Source organism: Chiloscyllium plagiosum, unplaced genomic scaffold (genome assembly GCF_037043375.1).
Source record: "Chiloscyllium plagiosum isolate Xiang-an unplaced genomic scaffold, Cpla_swu_hap1 HiC_scaffold_2, whole genome shotgun sequence".
NCBI lineage: Eukaryota > Metazoa > Chordata > Chondrichthyes > Orectolobiformes > Hemiscylliidae > Chiloscyllium > Chiloscyllium plagiosum.
In genome coordinates, this window is record NW_028270140.1 from 134,333,614 (window position 1) to 134,348,132 (window position 14,519).

Below are 14,519 nucleotides of genomic sequence, written 5' to 3' on the forward strand. Positions count from 1 at the left end.
GGAGTTGAGTTGTTTCGCGTTTAACAACAATGGAAAAAGGCAGTGCACTGGCTCACAACCTGTTTACTATTTGAAAAAAAAGTATAGTTCAAAACCACAACCAACAATAAAAATTGCCAAATAGAAAATGCTGGAAAAATACAGCAGGTCCAGCAGCACCTGTGGAGAAAAAAAGAGTTAATACTTCAAGTGTCTTCAGAACAGTCATTTTGGATTTGAAACATTGACTCTGTTTTGCACTCCACAAATGCTGGTAGAGCAGAGTTTCACCAGCATGTTCTGTTTTTATTTCAGATTTCCAGCATCCACTGCATTTTACTTTTATTTGAATAATATACATCAACCTGGCTCAGTTGGAGATATCATTGTATTGGGTTAGAGTACTTGCAGATTGAAAACCCAGTGCAAGTTTAACCCATAAAATGAAGATTGCACTGATATTCATGGGTAATTACTTCTCTCAAAAACAGAAGCATTTCTCTCACACCAATTTACTTTGAAGGGTATTATATAAGCAGTGGAAATGCAATTTGAATGAGTTGTCAGTCTAAATCAGAACCCAACATCTGTTAATCTGTTAATACCATCAAGAACATACTAGTTGGCTTCTCATTTGATGGTTACAACAAAATGCAAACATCTGGTGTGCACATGTCCATTTGTAGTATCTCGCAACAACGCGCACCTACACGTGCATGCATGTGTGTGTACGTATTGTACTGAAAAGTAGGTTAGGTTATTTCTGAATGTGGAATGAGTTAGATTTTTACTTTGCTTTCCACACCATTTCCCAGGCCTGGCACAAACACACCAAAGGAAGAAACAACTTTCATTTATGTAGTGTATTTTTGGCCACAGTATGTTTCAATACACTGGCAAAAATGTAGCCTTTCCACTGTCTAAAAGGCACAATTTGGGAGTGTAACAGAATACTCCCCACTTGCCTGGATGAGTGCAGTTCCGACAATGAGCAAGAAGCTTGACACCATGCAGAACTAAGCAGCCCCCTTGACTGGCACCACATCCACAACCAATGCTTAGTAGCAGCTGCAGAAATTCTCCAAGGTCGCTTAGACAGCACCTTTTGAACACACAACCACTTCTATCTCAAAGAATAAAAACAGCAAACATTTGGGAACACCACCAGGTACAAGTTCCCCTTTAAGCCACTCATCATTGAGGCTTGGAAATATATTGTTGTTCCTTCACTCTTGCTGGGTCAAAGTCCTGGGAGTTCCCCTGTCCCCCAATTCATTGAGGGTCTACCAACACAAAATGGACTGTAGCAGTTTTGGAAGTCAGCTCACCACCATCTTCTCAATGATAACTATGGATGGGCAAAAAAAATCTGGCTCTGCTAGCAACACCCACATTCCATAAAACCACAAATAAAAATCAGAAAATAAATTAAATTAACCAGCAACAAAGGAATCTTAAACATGAAAAATAACAGAACGTCTGAGTGGCAGTATGGCAGCATTCATGAGAATAGTAAAAATAGGCAATTTTACAGAAAACTGGTCGTTAATTGCGTTTTAAGAAATGACATTTCCAAGCAGCAGGAATGTTTCTGATGGTGAGGAATCTAACCCTGCCAGGAGTGAAGCCAGCAGCTAACACTATCCAATCAAATCAGAGCTGTTCTGAAACCTTTAATACTCTCTCACTCTCATTAATCATGAAAACAAAACTAATTTCTCAGAGAAGCAACCGGGAATGCAGGATTACAAGGAAAATTCTGGAAAATTCCTCTCCAACTCAGTAAGGCAATCTTACAAATCCTGGGAGACTCACATGATCCACAACATGTCAAGTGATACATTTAATTAATACCCCTATCTCTCAATACAATCCTCATTTGCAAACTTATCAAGCTTCTTTTATTTTGAAACAACCAAACTTGCAAGCTCCTAAGATGCTAATTGTATCTGTGGGACAATAAAACACAACAGTATTTGTTTTTAATTGAGATTATGTTTGGAATTTAGCAGACAAACTACTTCAGTAGCCCAGGATCATTGGGTCATTATGGCACTGGACTTCTCACTGGCAGTGTATTATTTTAAATAAAAACAAATCTGTAACAAAAAGCACATTTTAGTTGTGCTATCGTCCAGTACTGGAATAATATGATTAAAGTGGTTAAAATTCAGGACAGTTATTCTACTTTGATTTCAACATCAATTGGACGAAAAACAGATCTGATAATTAGTGTGCAATTGACTGTGAACTCTGAAATTATTCTTCTTCTCTCAACACAAAGGTAACTGACTTAGTCCAGTCATCAGTCTGGAGCCAACCAGTAACACAATAAGATTTGTTACAAATCATATCTGCTAATTAGACAGTCTTTGTGTGTGTTGCAATCTATCCACATCCAGCTGCCACAGATGTTGTGCACTGACAGAAATCAGTCTACGGCCTCAGGCTTTGTTTGGTCTCGTGTTTTGCCATATTGAAATGGATAATTTAATAGCTATAATCACTTCTGTAAAATGAGATGACACTATAAAATTGCACCCAAGACACAAATATTAACCCTGCAGGCCAATGGCATTTGTCTAGAGTCAATAAATAAACTAATTTTGACATTACAAACTTTCTTTTCTGTGACTGGAATAACAATTTACTGCTTTGCTCAAAAGGTGAGCGAAACATTCTGAAATAAAACAAAATGGTCTCCTCATTTAAACTCTGCAAATGGCTTCTGTTTTTCACTCCAAAATTACCAACTATATACTATTTTTATCTGAGGCCACAACCTGAGTTCACTGATATTTCCTTATTTGCAAATTGCAATCTTAACATTATGAGAGGGATTGTTGGCTAGATGATTTGTGTGTAGTTTATATTCTAACCTTTGGAATAATGCCAATAAGCACGGTTTCGATCCCCATGTTGGCTAAAGTAACGTATGGACCTATCTTATTGTCCTATTGTCTTATTGCAAGGACTGCAGCAAACACTACATCGGACAGACAGGCAGAAAACTAGTCACCAGGATACACAAGCACCAAAGAACATGACTAGCTATCACTAGTATCCTTACACACAAAGAAGGACAACACTTCAACTGGGACAACACATCCATCCTAGGACAGGCTAAACAGAGAGATGCATGGGAATTCCTAGAGGGCTGGCATTCAAAGAGGAGCTCCATCAATAAACACATAGATTTGGACTCCACTTATCAACGTCTTTGAAAAAAAACGGAAATTATATCACCCACCTTAACAGACCAAGACACACAAATAGAAAGTGGGACAGAACCCCAGCTCTTCACCTGAAGCTCACTGATGATGTTACCTAGTGTGGTGACAAAATGTATGAAAATGAAGCTAACAGCACAGCCAGCAAACTTACAACCTCAACCTCAACCTGAGCTACAAATCTTCTGAAAAATCGGAATATTGAATGTCTATAATTTGGTATTCAAACTGATATTAATAGGAACTCATTTCTCTCCACTTATTGTCTACCTCCCATATATAAATTAGGATTTCACTGTTGGTTTCTTTCCAAGATTTTCTTTCTTAGTTTGTGAGTACATGTAAAGAATAAAAGCACATCATCCCCATTACAACCTGATCTTCAACAACTGGCCTCCCTAATGATGGAAAATTTACTGATCCTTCATGGAAAGGGAGGAGGAAAATTTTAAAGTAAGTAAAATTAGTTGGGGCAGAGAGAAATGAAATGGCTGCCGGCCTCCTTACATATGAACATACGATCAAAGAACATGAGTACACCACTTGGCCCTTCAAACTTGTTCTGCTATTCAGTAATGTCATGATTGATCTGATTTTAACCACAGTTCTACATTCCTGCATATCCACGACAATCTTTCATCCCCTTGGTCATCAAGAATCTACCTTCTGCTTCAAAAATATTTCAAGATTCTGCATCCACCGTTTTTTGAGAATTCCAGTGACTGTCAACGCTCTGAGAAAAAAAATGCTTCCTCTCCTCTGTCTTTAATGGGTGACCTCTTAATTTTAAACTAGTTCTAGATTCTCCAATAAGAGAAAACAACCACACAGTCAAGTTCCCTCAGGATCCAAGTGGATTTTATTTTCTGTTGAAGTCAATTGCAAAAACAAATCAAATGCAAAGTACATCAGGAGGGAGGTTCAATCCTTCTCGAAGGTTAATGAGTTAGAACTCATTGTCCATGCTCCAGATAGGTTAGTAATCTAAGGTTGTTAATTAGTTACAGCTCACTAAAAACCATCGGCTTTCAGTCTGTTAGACTGAGTGAAGTGGTTCTTTAACTTGAGAGGATACTGCTCTATGCCAAGTGTGGAGCAATGCAAACAGGCACCCCTTCATGAACTATCACATCTTGTAGAGAGATTGAATCTATTCCTTGTCATTAGTCTGCATCATGTTTCAGACATCTGTGTTAACTAACCATCACATAAAAAGCTTGGAAAAAGAGATACCACTGTAATGCAATGCATGTACTCAATCTACTTCTGGAGGTGCACAGCATTTGTTCACTATGGAAAAGGATGCTCATGTAAATCCTCCTCAAATACGGCTTCCCCTTTATAGAAGGGGATTCCAGAAACCCAGTGCAGTTTCCAGCCATCCAGAGGAACCACAATGATCTTTGTCCCTTGGCAAATCCAAGAAAATGGTGTGCCTCAAGGCAAAAAATTATACTGGACCTTAACTGATTTGTTTAATGTCTTTGACTCCATCTGTTACGAAGGGCTTTGGAATGTCCTTGAAATATTTGAGTGTGTAGCATCAATATGTCGCTGTGTCAGCAACAGTCCTTCACAACAGATTGGAGGAAAAGCCTTTTCTATCTAAGGGGTGTCAAACAAAGTGCTGTGATTCCGCCATCTCTCTTCACGATTACAGTCCAGTCATGGAACCTATTGCAGACTTTTGTTACTACTTTCCCTGGTACATCAGGTCATCAATAACCCAATTCAGTTCTGACAATGAGATATACACAGTTGATCTTCATTGAAGTGAGGTACATTGCAAAATACTGCAAAAATTGCAAGTAACCAGGTTTACGTGGACATGGCCATGTCCACGAGAAAGGGATTGAGAAACTTATCAGCTATATTTGAATGTCAGAGCAGACTCAACGGATTGAATGGCCTAATTTCTGTTCCTGTGTCTATGGTCTTATGCTTTAAAACATATAATCGGCTGACTCTGTCTCAAACTACAATCACTGATCAGAAGACTGTTCCCAGGTTGGATAGCTCTTGTTCTGAGGCACATTCTTTTATACTATTTTTCCAGGCAAGTAGCCTATGTTGTAGAGTCATACAGCATAGAAACAGACCCTTTGGTCCAACTAATCCTAAACTAAACTAATCCTATCTGCGTGCTCATGGTCCATTTCCCTCCAAGCCTTTCCTGTTCATGTATTTACCTAAATGCCTTTTAAACGCTGTAATTGTGCCCACATCCACAACTTCTTCAGGAAGTCCGTCTACACACAAAGCAGCCTCTGTATAAAAGGTTTGTCCTCATGTCTTTTTTAAACATCCCTCCTCTCACCATAAAATTGTACCCTCTCGTCTTGAAATCCCCATCGTCGGGAAAAGGCAACCATCATTGACTCTATCTATCACCCTCATTATTTTATAAGCTTCTATTAAAAAACCTTGACACTGTTCAGTCCTCAGCAATTTATCAGTTTTACCACTGACTCTATCTATGACTCTACTGTAAACAATACAAATGGATCGTTTATCCTGGTTGGCTAATCCTTTGCTTCTTAAGGCAACTGTTTGTTTTCTCCTGGTTAGCTCTTGGTTTTAATGAACTTGAATGCAAACCAGCCTGCTCAGGCTGCTCATAGAAGCCACTTACTTGCAGCTTTTATCTCATCTCGTTCTCCTTATGGTATTTACACACCATGACCAAATGTTCAACTGCACTTGCTCTGCTGACAAGTGGGTCAGCTATTACATCAAGTCCACATCAGTTTTAAATCAGAACTTGAGCCAGAACATTGTGGCACCATTTACAACACTCAATGTGAAATGTTTTTTTTTCTCTCTCATTTCAGCTAACAAACAAACACATGCACAATTCATAAGGAGTTTGACGGGGGAATCATGTCTGTGGTTTTATTTTTCTGCAAATGTTTGTAACCGGACTGAGAGAAAAGGAGGAATTGACCATCCAGACATCCATGACTTTCAAAATGTTGGAACATGATGCACACTCCAAGTGGGATTCGGATTGCCTTCAACTGCACTTATTGTTCAACATCAGCAAGAATGAAATCCTTCACCAGCCCTCCCCAAGGCAAGTATCTACATCTCCAGCAAATGTTATTAATGGGGACACTTCAGTCGTTGTGGAACACTTTTTTTTAAAATAACTACTTTTCTCAAAATCAAAGAAAATATCTAGCACATAATTAACAGAGAAAGCAGAGCTATTTCTGTCATTCATGGGATGAGAGCGAGTTGGGCCAGCATCAGTGGGCAGTTAAGAGTCTACGACATCGCTGCGGGTCTGGAGTCATATATAGTCCAGACCACATGAGGATGGCAGTTTCCTTCCCACAAGAATATTAGTGAACCAGATGGGTTTTTCCGATAATCAACAACAGTCACTGTTAAACCATTAATTCCAGATTCTTACTGAATTCAAATTCCACCATCTGCCACAGTTGTCTTTGAACCCAGGTTGCCAGATCATGACCTGGGTTTCTAAATTAATATTCCTGAAGAAGGGCTTATGCCCGAAACGTCGATTCTCCTGCTCCTTGGATGCTGCCTGACCTGCTGCGCTTTTCCAGCAACACATTTTTCATTTCTAAATTAATAGTCCAGTGAAAATGTCACTACAGCTTCCAAATATTGTACAACTTTTGGTAAGGCAAACCTTAGGGCAGAACTTATACAATTAATAGTCGGGCCCGAGGGAGAGTTTCCAAACGAAGGGACTTAGGGTTGCAGGTACATAGTTCCTCATGAGTGCAGTTGCAGGTGTTCAGGGTGGTGAAGAAAGCATTTGGCAGTTTTGCCTTCATTAGTCAATGTGACTGGGAGAAAGTGAGGGCTGCAGGTGCTGGAGAGTCAGAGTCAAAAACTGTGGCACTGGAAAAGCACAGAAGGTGAGGCAGCATCTGAGGAGCAGGAGAGTCAACGTTTCAGACATAAGTCCAAATGATTTCTGATGAAGGGCTTTTCCAGTGCCACACTTTTCAACTTCATTAGTCAATGCATCGAGTATAGGAGTTGGGAAGTCATGTAGCGGCTGGATGGGACATTAGTTAGGCTACTTTTAGAATATTATGTTCAACTTTTGTCTCCCTGCATGAGGGAGGTCTTTCTACCAGGGTTGGGGAGTCTAAAACAAGAGGGCTTAGGTTTAAGGTTTTAAAGTGACCTGGGGGGACAACATTTGCACACAGAGGGTGGTGCGTGTATGGAATGAGCTGCCAGAGGAGGTGGTGGAGGTGGGCACAATTACAACATTTAAAAGGCATCTTGATGGAACAACTAGGAAGGGTTCAGATGGATGTAGGCTAACTGCTGACAAATGGGACTCGATTTGTTTATGATATATGGTCAGCATGGAAGAGGTGGACGAAAGAGTCTGTTTCTGTGCAGCATTACTCTGACTGGATTTTTTGAGAAGAGAGCTATCCATAACAGAACTGAGGTTCTGGTTTCAGATGCTGTTGCCATCACCAGCCCTTTTCATGTTAGTGAGACTTGAGTCACCCACCGAACACATCTCCACGTGCTGGTAAATTTCCATCAGCAGCTGCTCTACAGGATACTCAAGTGGGAAGACACATGAACAAACATCAAAGGATAAGTCATCAAGTATCACAAGCCAATGTCACCCAATCTCAAGGAGGTCAGGGAAACTGTTTGAAGGACATTCTGAAGGCCTCATTGAAAAGAGGTCAATTGACATCAATTCATAGAAGGAACATGCCCCAAACTTTCTCCCATCCAACAAGGTGAATGCAGTCAGGAAACGACCACAAAAATATTTTGCAGACTGACATCCATATGTTGAATTAGGCAACAAAATACTTCCAGAGGTTTGTAAGGGTTTGATTGTAAATTTATAGTTGAGAACAAACATCAGTTTTCATCTTTCTCTTTTGGACATACTCTCTATCCAGAAGGCAACACACTGCTGGGAAAGACTCAGCTTTTATTTTATATTTAAGATGTCCTTCATCAATTACCGAATCATCCAATAACTAAATAGAGAACATGGACTAAATAAAGAACATTTACAAAATCACCAGCTCACTCAAATCAATCATAAACAAATAGGAGCCCAGCACTTTTTATTTTAATTTAATCAGTGTGTTCAGATACAATATGATATACCTCTGGAGCAGGTGGGACTTGAACTCGGGCCTTCTGGTCCAGGGTAGAAGCCAGCTCCTCTTCTTTAAACTACAATCAATTCATCCATTTCACCACTTATAAGCACTGTCCACCAGAGGGCAGTGGCACCAATGACTACATAAGGCATGGTAGAAAGAGAGGGAGGAAACTAAATTAAAATGGAGTTGAAGGTAAAACCTAGCTCCTTTTTAAAACAATTAAACCACCACAAAATCACCATGTTGCTCATTGAATAATTAACAATGAAAATACACCACCCACCATGGCACTGCAGCACTAATAATCTAAGAGGCAGCATGGTGGCTCAGTGGTTGACACTGCTACCTCACAGTGCCAGGGACCTGGGTTTGATTCCTGTCTGGGGTGTCTACCTGTGTGGAGTTTGCACATTCTCCCCATGTCTGTGTGGATTTCCTCTGGGTTCTCCGGTTTCTCATTCCTGATGAAGGGCCTTTGCCCAAAACCTCGATTTTCTTGCTCTTCAGATGCTACCTGACCTGCTGTGGTTTTCCAGTACCACTCTAATCTCGACTTTATTTACAAGTGCATTGTGCATGACATTGATCCAGCTAGCACAGAGCTAGAGTGACACTCCTGTTTATATCCTGTCAGACAGGGCTCCCTGCTTAGACCAGAGGAACAGCCCTGATCAGGGAACTCATAGTCTGAGGTCCGCCGACCTGAACTCATTACAATCACCACAGAGGGGAAAATCCAACTCATTTTATCCTTTCTTCTTTTCATCTTTTTTGTTTTTTCCACAACTAGAACTGCTTTCATGTCTAGCCAAATGGTTTATTTCCAGCATCCAATCTCCCTATATTTTTCACCATAATCTACCATTAATAAATCAGCTGTGTTTCCAATTACTCATCAATTTGTATGCAATGACCATCAGGGTGGCAAGTGCTATAATATTAAAAGTGAGGGACAGTTTGGAAGAGAGGAATATGACTGCATTAAAATGGAGGGGCAAACCTATCACTTCCCTTCTTCCCACCATGGGGTGGTACAGTGGCTCAGTGGTTAGCACTGTTGCCTCACAGCACCAAGGACCCGGATTCAATTCAAGCCTCGGGTGATTGTCTGTGTGGAGTTTGCACATTCTCCCTGTGTCTGTGTGGGTTTCCTTCGGGTGCTCCAGTTTCCTCCCACAGTCCAAAGATGTGCAGGTTAGATGAATTGGCCATGCTAAATTGCCCATTGTGTCCAGGAATGTGTAGGTTAGGTGCATTAGTTAGGGGTAAATGTCAAGTAATAGGTTCGTGGAACAGGTCTGGGTGGGTTACTCTCCGGAGGGTGGGTGTGGATCTTTTTTGGGCCGAAGGGCCTGCTTCCACACAGTAGTGATTCTATTCTATTCTTTCTTCCTTTATATCCAGAAGTGTTCTTACACACAACCACACATTTCTTTTCTCACCCCGTAGTTTTATTTCACCTCTTATCCACCAGCTGTAAATCACCCACATTCTCCAATTGGTTGATTTGCATGCAAAGTCCAGTAAAAGCAATGCAGACCATCAAAGGTGAGGGAGTGGCAGGGAGAAGGTTATGGAGCTAAATCAAAATGGAGTTGGAGGGGAAGATAAAGTGCTACATACACCGTGCTGCCCACCTCTCTCTAAAGGCATTGAGTATAAAAAACCCAGCACTTAAATTCAAAGTTTGACAGGCATCACCTATTGTCAATCAACCCCCATGTATGAGCTGTTCTGGTTGATGCTCAAAAAGATTTTTAACACTGACAATAAACCCTGCTGTAGAGCAGCTACAAAGCCAAAAGGAGAGATAGCAGTATCCAAGGAGAGATAGCTTGAAAACACCCCTTCCTCAGGCAACTCTTGTCAGCTCTGGTCAAAGACCTAAGGATCCAGCATTAGTCTGCAGAGTCACTTGAGAAGTCGAGCAGATATCATCCTCATGTTGAGGAACCAGTGAATATGAGTTGGAACAGTTTATGTTTGTGAGAGTGATGCTTTGACATCTGAAATAAAATTGACTTTGCAATTCCAAATCAGTTTTTGGACATTGCTTTTTGTTATCAATGTACAATTTCAGGCATTAAGAATGTCGTCAGCTGGTTGGAGAGTTTGCTGCAATGTGAAGGGGGGCAAGGGGTTCAGAAGTAAACATAGGGGATGGGTCCCAGCAGGTCTCCCTGCCCAATATCCGGTCCCTTGTTCAGACACTGACCTCCTTTGAATAAGGTATGCATCCTCCAACATGGTGAGGAGAAAGATGTCCAATTTTAAAAGATGCAACTTTCCATATGCAAGCTGACAGAAGTCAAATAGTTTGATGACATTAATCTAGAATTCTCCTTGTGCTTCATATGTTTCAAAACACAGCCTTGAGAATAACATGAAGGCCATGATTTACTGGCAGTGGGAAAATAGATTTTTCAGACAAACAAAAAGGGAGCAAAATAAAAACATACCAGTTTCAATATAAGAAAAATATGAATGCTTCCAGGAAGAATAATAGAGCAACATATTGCAGATCAATTCCATATTGTACTGCATCAAGGGGGGAATTGCATTGAAGTGGGAGGATAAGTAGGGAAGCAAGACTATAATGAATCAGTCCTACACCCAAATGTACGACCTTCAACCTTCAATCACGATTTGGAGCACAGGAATAATTTTGTTAAGAATTGATTGAAACAGCAAGGTGACAAGAAGAACTGTTCAAAAAAAGAGCCTTGGTACTCTTTGAGGAGGAATTATAATTAGCTCTCTCTGGTACCATGGAAAATGAGTTGGAACTGATAATGAGATGAACGAGGTACATCATTTTTTATAAGGCACCAGGTATAAATGAAAGATTAAACACTGGTGATTTAAATCTGAAGTTTCAAATCATGAGGAAGGCAGGAGGAAAAAGCAGAGATCATTAATGAAATATCAGAAAGAAACTGACTGGTTTTGCACTTTGTGACTTTCTGTATAGGAACAAGTAAAGTCCATTCTAAAATTACCCTGAATGATAGATTCCTTGATTGGAATTCCATCACCAGAGTGAATAGTTTCTCTGCATCAACACAATCAAACTCTTTAATCATCTGATAAACCCGTTCTATCATCCTAAAATTTCTTTATTCAAGAGGCTATAAGCCAAATTTATGCAACCTGCTTTCATATAATGCTTCCATTTTTGGTATCATTCTGCTAAATTTGCTCTGTGCTCCCTTCAAAAACATTATCTTGTTCCTGAAGTGTGGTGCCCATACTGAGTATATCACTCAATGTGCAGTTCAGCCAAAGATTTATACAACAGGAACACAATTCCCGTGTCTTTAAGAACAAGGCCAACATCCATTTGTCTCTTTAATTATTTTTATTCTTGTAGTTTCTGGACTTTGATCTCTAAATCTACTGCTCCACAGTTACTATCTTCTTACATTTACAAATTACTCAAATTTATGTGTCTTAGGCTCAGAGGTGATGACCCCACAATTCCACACATTGAACTCCTTCTGCTACAGTTCTGCACACAATTAATTTCTCAATGCCCTTTGCAACCTTTTGCTTGCATTTCCACAACTCACTGTGTCGCTTCATTTAGTATCGTCAGTTTGATTACAAATATCTATTCCTTCCTTCAAGTCATTAAGGAATACAGAATTTGGTGTATTGTTACATACATCATGAAAAGCGGAGACCCTAGTACAAATCTTGAGAGACAGCACAGGTCATTTCATGTCAATCTGAATATTGAAGGTTTGTGAATAGATTTGTAAAGATATGGCCTCATTCAGTGTAACAGCATTGTTCACTCCAATTGCCAAAACTCCAGCCAGAGAGACAATAACCAACCTCCTGGACAGGTAGAACAGACATAATGACGGGGGACCTATCAACAAGGACTGCACAGGGACTCGACCTGTGCTTGATGACACACTTTACATTCAACAACCAAATATATGAGATCAATGGAACACCTATGGGCTCACCCATCTCTGGGCTCATAGCAAAAGCAGTGATGTGAAGACTGGAACAAACAGCCTTATCACAAATCCAACCAAAATTCCGGATCAGATATATAGATGACACTTCTGTTATCATTAAGAGAATAGAAATCGAGAACACACACCGGAACATCAAAACCATACTCACAGGGATCATATTTACAAGAGAAGAGAAAACCAACAATCAACTCCCATTCCTGGATATGATGGTACAAAGAACAGAGATTGGTGAATGCACCATAAAAGTGTACATGAAAGCCACACGCACACAGACCACATCCTGATTAAAACAGCAACTATCCAAACAGAGGAGAAGCTGCATTAGGACCTTGTTCAAAAGGGCTATAACATAATGCAACACTACTTGCCTGCAAAGGGAATAAGAAGAACACCTCTACAGAGCATTCACTAAGAACGATATCCCTGCAGCTTTATCCAGAGATGCCTTACACACAAACAACATGACAAGGACATACCAAAACCTGACTCACTAGCCATGCTACTTTGTATAAAAACATCTCAGAACTGACAGCTGGACTTCTCCGACCACTCAGGTTCATGACAGCCCATAAACCGACAGCCCATAAACCAACAGCCATGCTCAGACAACAACTCACCAGAACAAAAGACCCTATTCCCATCATGTGCAAGACTAATGTAATTCACAAGATTCCATGCAAAGACTGCACGAAACACTATATAGGACAGATAGGCAGACTACTAACAATCCACATCCACGAACACCAACTAGCCATGAAATGGCACGACCAACTGCCCCTAATAGTCACACACACAGATGACAAGGACCACAAATTCGACTGGGACAACACAACGAACAAAGACAAGCTAAACAAGAGCCAGCCAGAGAGAATTCCTAGAAGCATGGCACTCATCCATGGACTTCATCATCAAACACACAGACCTAGACCCAATATACCGGCCACTACAACGAACAACCAAAACCGGCAACTGGCAGCAGCAGGAACAGAACCAAATAAATTCCAGAAGACACAGTACAGCCGCGCTTCACAGGAGGCTCCACACCACTGAAGATGTCATTGAGACAGGGGCGAAACATCTGCAAACCAACTTCCCAACTCGGCGAACATAGCGACAACTATGTCAATTTGAATATTTTTTCATTCTCCTTGCCTTCTATCTCCTATGACCTGATGAATTCCCTGCCAATGGCAACAGATTGCTTCAAATTGCATGTGTTTTCAATTTTCCCAGTCTATTCTGTGATGCCTTCCTGAATACATTCAGGAAGCCCATAGACACTCACTTATCTACAATGGAATCACAAAACCATGGAGAGGAGGAGGCCTTTCAGCTTCTTGTGCCCTTGACAGTTCTCTGAAACTCAGCCAATCCTACTTTCTGCCTTTTCCCATTGTTAACAAGCATTTTCTCTTCAGTTAGTCAGGATCCCCCACCTTGTGGATATTTTTCTCTGAGATCAAATGAATTTCAGTTTGAGAAGGAGCCAATTTAAACAGGCATTCTTGTGAAAACAAAAGAGAGAGTTTACTGATAACTAAATATGCAAATAAGTAATAACTCATTGTTGTGCACACAATTTACAAATACAAAATGTGCCCCAAGAAAATAATGATAAAAGTTAAATGATATCTGGTTCCTTCTCTGAGATATTTGCGATGAGGAGATATAGTTGAACAGATTTTTTCTGGAGGTTTGCTTGGCAGATTAGTTGAAATTCTTTTTTACTGTTTCCTTTTGACTAGCTTGCTGGTTAAATGGCTCAACACTGATAGGGAGAGTCCTTTATCTGCAGCTCAGGGATATAGAGTGATGATTCTTTGACTGTGACCTTCACAGCATACTGCATTCAATCCCAAACTAGCTCCAATGATTACCTTAGCATCCTTGCACATCTTCTTCCACCAGCCACATCGATCATATTGCTCTATCTTTTAAATACTGTTTATATATTTCTGAAAGAATGAAATGCAAACATGTCTGCAGGACTGGTCAGGGATAGCTAACACCTGAGAGAAGAAGTTTCAGTTGCACCGCTCTTAAAAATGTGACCCTTTGTTTATAATGTGTCCTCCAGTTCCAGACTTTTCAATGAGAGGAAATATCCTCTCAGAATCTATCCTGTCAACCTCATTCAGAATTTTACATGATATTATTAGGTGGACTCTCATCCCCCGAATAAAAGCACAGAA